General features: G+C 44.3%; 1 protein-coding gene across 10 annotated transcripts in view; it reads right to left on the reverse strand.

Moving 5' to 3' along the window:
• The window catches only part of ADD2 (adducin 2), a 104,092-nt gene that overhangs the window by 50,026 nt on the left and 46,331 nt on the right, over positions 1–7,735 (reverse strand). For 3 of the 10 annotated variants that reach the window (XR_006215811.1, XM_042981671.1, XM_042981662.1), the window contains exon 1: positions 5,679–5,786. The exons of 4 other annotated variants lie outside the window; for them this stretch is intronic. The gene's annotated coding sequence lies outside the window, so the exon portion shown is untranslated. Of the gene's footprint in view, positions 1–1,364; positions 1,478–2,802; positions 2,880–5,678; positions 5,787–7,735 lie in introns of those variants that run through there. 3 more of the 10 variants (XM_042981663.1, XM_042981666.1, XM_042981668.1) reach the window with 3 other exon arrangements.

Genomic DNA, 7,735 nt, shown 5'->3' on the forward strand with positions numbered 1-7,735 from the left:
ACTCTTTCCTCTTTGCCTTCTCCCTTCAACTCTCCTCTTCAGCTCTTTGTCCTTTCCTCCTGGAAGCCTCCCCGCCACACCCCTGTCCCTTAGGCTCTCCCATCATCTTTCCTCACCTCTTTTGTTCCACTTACAATTGACAGCAACAGACTATTACCATGAGCTCCTCAGCAGGCAGGGCCTGTGTCTTTGGCATTTCTCTGTTTCCCATGTTGCCACAAGACGTGGTGCCAGTCAGATGCTGAATGAATGTTAGTTGAACCAAAACTCAATTAACAGTACTTTGGAAGTTTGGCCAGTTCGGCAAAGCAGCACTGTCCAGGTCCTGGGGTACCAGAGGTAAGAGAGGCTCTAGTTCCTAGGGGAGCTCATGGACAGTGTGGGGAAACAGAGCCCTAAGCAGCCTATTTCATGGTAAGGTGCCTAGTGTTAACAGAAGCACATATGGCAGGTTCCCTAGTGCCCAGATCACCTCCTTTAAAACAAAATGTTCTTTTGTTGTACAACCCAAATGGCTGGGCCCCCTCTGGCAGCCATTCTTCCTACCTATTTTGAAGCAGAATTCTAGCAATTGACCACAACTCTTTAACAAATCCAATTCCACATTATAACACTGATTATGGGGAGACAGAGGAGAAAGCAATATGCACCACATACCACCAGCCACAATCCCCTTGGCTCTCCACAATTCAGCCCTGCCCCCTTATCTGTCTCTCTCACCTCTGCCCTCTAGCAGCCCTTCTCCTGCCCCCATCCCAGGACCCTTGATTCTGTGCTCAGGGGAGCCCTGAGGCTCCCTCTCAGTATCCCCAGTTTGTATCCTCACACCCTTGACCCCTACTTTGCAGAGACTCTGCCTGGGGTTTCATCCTCCTAGCAGAGCAGCTAGGGACTGCAAATCACGAAAGATGCTCTCTGTCACAAGTCATTTTCCTCACTGTCCCACCGGACACCAGGTGTTTGTAATCACTCGAGTATAAAATCACATTTCTATGGGTCATTCCTAACTGCTCTAAAAGGAACAGAAGGTCTAGAAGGAAAGTAACAGATGCCCAAGTTGTCTGACCTTTTGTTAGAAGCTGTTTGAGCTCCATGTGAAGACAGGTGGGTGCCTGTCCACCTAAGAGAGGTGGGTGCCTGTCTCCTGCCCCTTCAGCGGGAGGTATCAAACAGGAACAGACAGTCTGAGCACCCTGGGCCCAAAATGGAAAGATGCTGCAAGCGATCACTTCCAGCTACCCCCCCACCACCACCATGGGCATGGACTCCCCTGGGGTGGTCCCAGCCCTGGAAAGCCCTAGGCCCCCAGCCCCACAGCACACCATTTGCTCCAAGCCTTAGACCAAGTCAGAACCCAAACTCACCGATCCTTGAGACTTCCAGAAGGGAGGGAGGAGCCGGTCATGGCTTTGCTGTGGTTACTTTGCTAAGTAAATGGAGACTGCTGAACAAGGGGCTGGACCACACCCTGCCTGGTCTGTTCAGATAAAGAGAAAGCTCGCAGCTCTGCATGGTGGGATTATGGGTGAAGCTTATCATCAGCTTCTTCATACGGTTCTGAATTTCCCAAGTTTTACATTAGGTATCAACTGCTGTGACCATTTAGGACAAAAATAGTTTAAAAGAAGAAGAGGAGAAGGAGGAAGGAGAGAAATGGTAAAGTCTCTCTCTATCCATCTCTGGAAACCCCCTTGGCTGGAAGAACCCTTTAATCTCCTGACTGCTACGGGTCTAAGAAGTGCTCATTTCTGAGCATCCCTGATGCATCTTTTCCTAGCAAAGTCCAGTGAATTTTAAAAGCCTTTTAGTAAAGGGCCTCAGACCTAATGGTTGGTAGGCACTTTTTTCCATTTTTCTATCATCTAGAAATTGTGCTGCTGTGGAATGAATGGACCCAGTATTTTTTCTCACCGCTTGAAATCAGTCCCATTGCCCCTCGCTAGACAAGCACAATTATTTGTACAGTATCTATTGGTGCCCAAGAATGAGCATGAACTGAAATTGGGCATGAGAGGAAAGATTTCCAAAAGAAATGAGATTTGGCCCCTGCCTGCTAGAGGCCTACAGTCATAGTGAAATGTGAATACAAATGTAGATAGATAGATAGATAGATAGATAGAATAACAAGCATTGAACACATACTTTCAGACCACCTCTGAAATGACGATCTCTCTCTCTCTCATATTATATATATATATATATATATATATATATATATATATATGGACCGAAGTTCTGAGTTAGATATTGAAGGAAGACATTATTCAATCAACAGAATTCGGGCTATTAAAGCCAAATAGGCACAGTTGTGCTGGGCCCTTCTCATTGACACTGCAGTGAAGGGCTCATCTTCCTCGATTTCAGGTGAGGAAATTGAGGCTCCAGGAAATGGGGTGGACTGATCAGGGCTACAGAGCTATTGAAGGGCAGAGGATAGTTTGAACCCATCTGGTTCCAGAGCCTGGTCTCTCTTTTCACTTCGCCATGATTCCCTCCCCTCCTCCAAATGAAGATGAACACATGCAAGGGGGCCTGGTAGGAAGGTGGGGAATGGAAAACAGCAAATAGCAAAAGCCCAAGGCCCAGGCTTCATATTCTTCGAAGAAGCCAGGCCCTTAAAGGATCATTTTGTTTCCTATTTCTGGCATGGCGACACCAAAGGATATGATTCCCAATCCCTGCTCTCAAAAGGCCCACAATGTAGTTGAGGCAGGGACAGTTCATAAAGCAATCATTGCAATACTAGGGGGCCAGTGCTCTAGTGGATCCTCATGAACCATGGAGTTCCAGGGAGGTCCCCACCTTGGGTCTCCAGCATTAAGCTTTAATCCACTTGTCAGATGTCTGCCACCAATCACAAAAACATGTGGACTTCATGCCTTCAATGAAGAGGAAAGAAAGGGGGATTCAGGAATTCCTGGTGATGCAGAGACAATGCTGAACTAGCAGGAAGGCTGGGTTCAGCCTTCAAATAGTCCCTTCAGTGAAAAGGTCAGCCAAACTTGCACACTCTGTGGATAAAAGCTCATCAAAAAGACTGTCTAATTGAACTGACATGTCCTCTGATTCACTGTTCCACACCTCAGGCTGTCCTAGAATCCAGTCACAGATACTTTTAAGCAGTCATCTTGTCTACCTTTGGCTTCTGGCAAGACTATACCTAAGACCAATGGGGCTATATTTTGAAAAGCTTCACCTCTGTCAAGTTCAAACATAAAACATTTGGTTCTGCTTTTTTTGACCTAATCTGAGAGCATGTGTTCTTCAATAGGAAAGTAAAATGTAACTCATTGAATCATGTGGCAGGACTATCCTTGCCCCCATCCCCACCTCCAGCCAGGAAATCCAGAAAACAGCTATTGGGTGATGTGCCCTTCTATGTCTAATAAAGTTCTACAGCCACAGAGATGAAAATAAATGCTCTTTTAGCACATTAAAGTCAGAATTGTCTTGTTGTTTTTTCCAGTGGTGGTGTTGGGAGGGTTTTCCTCACTAACTGGGCATAAGAGAAAATTATAAGAACACCTTGCACCTAGGACTAGAAGGGGATCTGACACCATCTCTCCTCTCTCCAGACTAAAGAAACTAAAACTTCACAACCCCAGTGAGAAGACTTTGTAGGCCCAGGAAGAAGGGATGGTGAAGAAGTGTTAAAGTGCAGAGGGTCTAAAGGCTCACATGGAGAACTCTACTGGTCTCTAGAATATCCATGTGGAGACATCCCAAAAGCCTGAGAGGTGAGGTTCAGGCTGTCACAAAGTGTCAGGACAAAGATGGAAAAATTAGGAGGCATGCTGTTTGGCTTTGCTGTCCTCTCTGTGATCCTCGCTATTATTCTGTATGGTTTAGATTTTATTGTGAAGGTATTAAGGGAGGAACTATTTCAACTTCTCTGTATATCTGTATGTGTACTTGCATCAGAGACAATGCCATGTGCTCACCAAACCTACTTCCTCTTCTTCTTGGGCACCCAAGTTCCCAGCCCCCCTTCCGTCTATCTGGCAAGGGCCATATGGGATGTAAGTCAATGGGATATAAGCAGAAGTGATGTGCCTCACCTATAGCCCAGGCAATTAAGAGCAGAAATGGGTTCTTGTTGGGATGAGCACTGGGTGTTATATGTAAGTGATGAATCACTAGATTCTACTCCTGAAATCATTATTGCACTGTATATTAACTGACTTGGATTTAAAATTTTTTAAGTTAAAAAAAAAAAAGCAGGGGCACTTGGGTGGCTCAGTTGGTTAAGCGTCTGACTTCGGCTCAGATAATGATCTTGCGGTCTATGAGTTCGAGCCCTGCATCAGGCTCTGTGTTGTCAGCTCAGAGCCTGCTTCAGATTATGTGTCTCCGTCTCTCTCTCTGCCCCTCCCCTGTGGTCTCTCCCTCTCAAAAATAAATAAACGTTAAAAAAGAGAGAGGGAGAGAGAAGTGTCTTGTCTACACTTTCTCCTTTCTTGCCTCCCTGCTGGATGCAGAGGATCCAGTAGACATTTTGGTACCCTTGGGGGATAATGCAGCTGCCAAATGGAAGGAACCACAGTGTCGCTAAAAGCAGTCCATTGAGCATCTGATTGGAGATTCTGAGGTTGCTGTTACAGCAGACAGCCTACCCTGAACAACATCTTCACACTTTTTTTTTTTTTTTTTAGCTCAAGATAGTCTTCTATTAACTGAATCCTAATGTCTCTTTCAGGATCACCAATTATCCATATACTGAATCTCTGTTCTCTACATTTTTTCATTTTTCCCCTCATTAGTTTTATTATTGACACTTTCCTTGCATTCTGACAGTTTGTCAGGATTTCCAACTTCACTGGTGTTAATTCAGCAGAACTGGTATGGTTTTAATTAGAATATGGGGCATTTTGTCTGTTGCATACTTTCCTTCATCTCCATTTTCACCTCCGCCCCTTTCCTCCTAAGCTGTTCGCTCCTGTGCCTATCCTCTCCTATTTCTTAGAAGCCATGTCTTTTTGAACTACATTAAGAAAACCAAATCATTTTCTGACATTTTTCTTGTGATTCCTATAGCAGATTATTACAAGAAGCAAGCACTTTTGAGCCTCCCAGATCACTTATGTTCCTCTGAAGTGTCTTTTCTCAAGACACTTCTAATTGTTTTTTCGTTCACTTTATTCTCAAATAAGATGAACTCAAGTCCTCTAATGTACAGGAAAAATAGCTTCTAGCAAAAGATGATCAGGAAACCACATGTTTTCTGGAAATCAATCACACAGGCCAGCATAAGGAAGACTTTTGATTCAGGCCTCAGAAGTGAAGGCAGAAAGATACAAGCCCAGATATTGATTTGATAGTGAGGGGTAAAAATAAACATTGGCATCATTTTATTTCTTCAAATCTAAGACATCATTGACTGACACGCTATTATTTCAAGTATTACTAGGAAAGGAAAACCATTATCAGTTATAATTATAAGTCATCATTAACTGGAGGACACATCCCAATTTCAGAATGCTGACATGTGGGGAAAATGTGTGCTTTAGAACTGACGAAGTATGGAAACACAACTTAGAAGTTAGGTCACCAACTTTGGAACCGCTTTTCACATGTGGATGGCAGGTCACCCACTGGGTCAGGAAGCCAAGGGATGGAGACAAGAGAAAGAGGCCATGAGGCTTCAAGAGAGGCCCATGAACCTGGATTTGGGGATTTACCAGCAACTAAGTTTGTTGGCTGTCAGTCCTGCTTCCACCAGGCAGTGCCCCAATATCCACAATTGCAAGGCAGGCTGATGTGCCTGGCTGCCGAACATGTTTTGCTCCATGCACATCCACGTTCTCCCAAGGAGGCATCTTCCCCCTCTGTGAGACAGGAGCATAATGTCATAACATATTATGACATTATGACATTTGTTGTCCTATGATGAGAAAGCCAAAGCAAAGCTTAAAATGTGAGACAAAAATGGAGATGGATCCACTACCTGGATTTCTGATTTGCTAAGTGGATGAAAACCACCCTGGCTGGAAGTATTCTCCAGAGGGACTAGCACATAGTAGGTGCTCAATAAATTCTAGTTCCCATCTCCTATATCCTCTTTCAGAACCCTCCCTGATCTGCCATTGAGATTTGCCCTGCATTTTCTCAATACTGGGAATAGACAGATTTGAAGCAAATGGAAGGGAAATTAAGAACTCCTGAGAGGGTTAGGGGAGTAGAAGTCCAAAGCTATCTCACATTACTCACATTAGGGAGTTGGCTCCACACTACAGCCTTGTGGGTAAGAATCCAGGCTCTGAAAAGCACTGAGGCCTCGGATCAAATCCTGCCTCTGCATCTTTCTAGCTGTGTGTACTTGGACAAATTAATTAATTTCTCTAGACCTCAGTTTCTTGATCTGTACAATGGAGAGAGGAACAGCACCTCCTCAGAGGATTATTTGAGATAATATATGAAAGCACAGGGCCTGGTAAATAATATGGGCTCAACAAATGTTAGATGCTACTATTAAATCATTTTTCCTGTGGTCTATTGACACTGTAACAATTGAATTTTTAAAATTGCAGTCAGTCTGGATTCCATCTTGCCAGCAAGCATACATCTGGGCTCACTGCCCTATCAAATGTTCTCAAGGGAATGTCAATGCATTTGTGAAACTGAGCTTAATAAAATTAGGCAGATTATGTTTGCTGCTGAATTTCTGTACTAAAGACATAGGTAGATTTTTGGCTGATAGGCAGCTTTAAATGGTGGGTTCCACTCTTCCATCTGAGCAGGTGATCTAGGGATTCCAGTACTGTTACAATGCTCCTTGCATCAGTGATGAGAATGCCTGGACTGGTAACAGATTTCTCCAGCTAATTCCCTGACCCCCTTGACCTGGCTATTTATTATGGGTACTAAAAGCTGTGCCCAGCCATCTGACATGCTTGTGTCTTGGGAATAAAGGACTTCTGGCCCTTCCTGGCAGGTAAGCCTAGAATTCAAAAGAAAGGGGTGAGATTTTCAGTCTGAGAAAAATAAAAGTGGAAAAGGACTGCAAACTAAGGCAGAAAATCACGAAAGGTATAAAGAGAGCTAACACATGGGAGAGCCTACTTCTCACCACTCAAAACAAGTGCATTTAAAGCAAATTAAATAAGGTTTTACATGTGGTTAGTAAACAAATGGAATGTGCTAGCCCAAGGAAGGATATACACTAAAGCGTATGAAGCCTACTAAACATCCACCTAAAGACCTTTTTGATAATAAACTCCCATAAGGCATTTAGCCTGGACAGGCTGTGTGCATCGATACAGTGTTAAATGAAAAAGGCTTTGGGTTGTAATAAATAACAGCTGGGGGGGGTCCCCCAACTCCATACATTATAGGGTAGGGGTAGGACAGCTGCCCACACTCCATCTTTGCCTTCTTTGTGCCCAGCGTTTCTGGGAAGTGGGACAAAGGGTACTCATGGCACCTCTCTCCTACACCTTTTAGAACCCTCTATAATTTCAGAAACACATTATATAACTTCAGAAGCATTACTATATGCCAAAGCATACAGATTCTGGGGCAGACTGCCTGATTTGTATCCTAGGTTCACCTCCACCAGCTGTGAGATTTTAATGTTTATTTATTTTTGAGACAATGGGAGAGACAGAGTGCAAGCAGAAGAGGGGCAGACAAAGGGAGACACAGAATCCTAAGCAGGCTCCAGGCTCTGAGCTGTCAGCACAGAGCCTGACGCGGGGCTCGAACTCACGAACCGTGAGACCATGACCTGAGCCGAAGT

This window comes from Panthera tigris, chromosome A3 (assembly GCF_018350195.1).
Source record: "Panthera tigris isolate Pti1 chromosome A3, P.tigris_Pti1_mat1.1, whole genome shotgun sequence".
Taxonomy (NCBI): Eukaryota; Metazoa; Chordata; class Mammalia; order Carnivora; family Felidae; genus Panthera; species Panthera tigris.